This window comes from Choloepus didactylus, chromosome 11, assembly GCF_015220235.1.
Source record: "Choloepus didactylus isolate mChoDid1 chromosome 11, mChoDid1.pri, whole genome shotgun sequence".
In the NCBI taxonomy this organism is placed as follows: Eukaryota; Metazoa; Chordata; class Mammalia; order Pilosa; family Megalonychidae; genus Choloepus; species Choloepus didactylus.
In genome coordinates, this window is record NC_051317.1 from 80,062,544 (window position 1) to 80,065,151 (window position 2,608).

Sequence of the window (2,608 nt, forward strand, 5' to 3'; positions counted from 1 at the left end):
GTTTTATTCTATGTACTAGAAAAAGGGCTATTAGTATGCTTTTCTCTCTTTAATATAAAAGGTGTCAGTCCTGTAATCTTCACAGAAAAGCAGCACATATGGTCCCATTGGAGCATTTCCTGTATCATTAAGGTGCTTTGCCACAAACTTTCTTGAGGACTATTTTAGGCTACATGGCTCAATATATTTTATTTTCCAATATGGGCTATGGTTCATTTATTTTCAAGTTCCATAATCCTATTATTCAGTTATAAAAGAAATGTGGCTTGGCATTTTAGAGCTGGGAAGGATTAATTGTTAATTTCTGTTTTTCTTTTAGTTTAATATTGAACTTTGCTTTTAAAGTTAATCTTATCACAAGGTGCCCCTTGTAGCTTCTTGGCTTTATCTGCAAACTTTTCAGAACACTTTGAGTTAAGAATTTTTTGTCCAAGTAATGTACACGATTAAAAAATGAAACTGAAGGGGCTTAAAATAGGAAAAACAAAACAAAACAAAACCATCCTTTTCCCACCCTATGCAATTTAGTGTCTATATCCTTTACCCCAAAGAAAATTTTCTTAGCTATTTCCTCTGGTTGTGCTAATTTATTGTGAAAAATTAAATTCGAGATTTACACAATATCCATTGTTGGGGTTTCCATAGGTCTGACTGCTGTTCCGTTAGTTTCCCAGGTATTTTATATGTCAGCCTTGTGCTGTTAATTTTCCTGTGGCCTTGTTGGTCAAATCCACAGAGGCAAAGGCAAGTGCTTTTCCTTGCTTCAGAACAAGTGCTGTAATCACTATATCTTCTCCAATTTCAGCAGGTGACATACGTTATGTTCATAGCAACACTGACATCTTTCCTCTTTGCATGCATAACAGAGCCATCGTTGATATGCTGTCTTGCAGGGTAGCTGTCACACCTCCATGGAGAGTGCCCATTTTTATTGGAATACTTTCATTTCATAAATCACTTTCCCAGGAGCAGTGGAGACAAGAGTCACCTTTTCCAAAACTTTATCGAAGTCATGAACATTGATCATGGCCTTAGCTCCCACAGACTCTTTTGTCAGGTAGCTCATTGTGGGCTGTTGTCAGCTTCTGGGCTCTGGGCAAGAATGAACCTCAGAAGAGTGGGGAAAACCCAGAAGCTCCTGAAAGAACAAGGACACAAAGGGCCAAGATCCTTGCAACCCAGCAGTGCGCTTGAGGTCTGCCCTCCTCCAGAAGCCTTTCTGATGACTCCCCAAAGCTGAGCTTTCCTGGCCTCCCCAGCAGATGAGGCTTCTTAGCAGACTGTTTTCGGCAGCCCTAAGGAGGTACTGTGTCTTTAAACCTCCACTGTCTCTGCCCCTGGTGGGGGCAGGGTTGAAACAATAGCTGTAGGCAGCCCCTATCTAAGGGGAGCTGAAACAGCAGCTCAGAGCAGGGACCCTCCAATCCAAATTCACCCATCAAAAGCCATGATCAGTGCCTGGCTTTTGCCCCTCCCACCATCCCATTCCTGGGGAAGAGAGCGTTCACTTCCCTCTCGGTCCACAGCAGCCTGCTGCCTTGAGAGTGAGGGATAGGCGCTGGCAGATGCTGCAGAGCCAGTTAATTCAGTTCTTTACCGCGGTTTCTCAGCCTCTTCCTCCCACTCTTCCTGGATGCTAACAGTGCTCCCCTGGCCTCTGGTGCCCCACAACAGTTGTTTTCGACAGTTCCTGCCTGTCCACTGGCTGTTTTTGAGGAGGAGTAAGTCCTGGAGCTCCCCATTCTGCCATATTCCTGGACGTTTCTCTGTCACTCCTTCTTATGACCAAATAATATCCCATTGTAAGGATTTGTCATATTTTGTTCATTCATCAGTTGGACTTTTGGATTGTATCCACCATTTCCACCTCCCGAGGCTCCCCGGGCCTCTGTCTGACAGCTCAGTGGCCCATGCAGGCCACAGAGAAGGGGGCGCAGGCAGGGCCTCCTGGCCTGATGGAGACATCTCAGTCTCTTCCTGTAGTCAGGAGGATCATATAAGTCCACAAGGGTTTGCCCCAAGAAATATCCAGTACAAGTATGTCCCAAATATTGCATGGGACATTTATATTAAAATTTATCTGAAATCCAAATATTGCATGGGACATGCTTGTACTAAAAGTACTAAACGATTACTCCTTGTTTATCCAACATTCAAATCTAACTGGGAGTTCTGTATTTTTATTGCTACATCTGGCAACCCTATCTAGGTGCCAAAGGAGCACATGGTAAGTGCAACTAGCTTTTCCTGGAAAGGCTTTCTAGAGCAAGTGGTTATTAAACTGAGATAGAAGGAGATGGGAGGATAGAGAAGAGGGTGGATTTGGACTAGAGTATTCCAAGCAGAGGAACAGGGTATGGGAGCATCTGGAAACATGATTCCCTGGAGCCCTCCTGGGCCTGTCTGATACAGAATGTCTGGAAATAGAGTTGGGGAGATCGGGGGAGATTAAGAAGAGGAGATAATAGATAATACTTATATAAAGTTTTTGATGTGCCAGGTACTCTGTTTTGCTCTATATGTGTATTTTACTTGCTTAATCTTCACAACCCTATGAGATAGATTCTATTATTGTCCCTGTTTTACAGATAAAACTGAGGCATAGAGA

At 43.4% G+C, this 2,608-nt stretch overlaps 1 pseudogene; it reads right to left on the bottom strand.

The window, feature by feature from the left end:
- Nucleotides 1-662: 662 nt before the first annotated feature.
- LOC119506064 lies at nucleotides 663-1,066 on the bottom strand (annotated as a pseudogene).
- Between the last annotated feature and the right edge of the window lie 1,542 nt (nucleotides 1,067-2,608).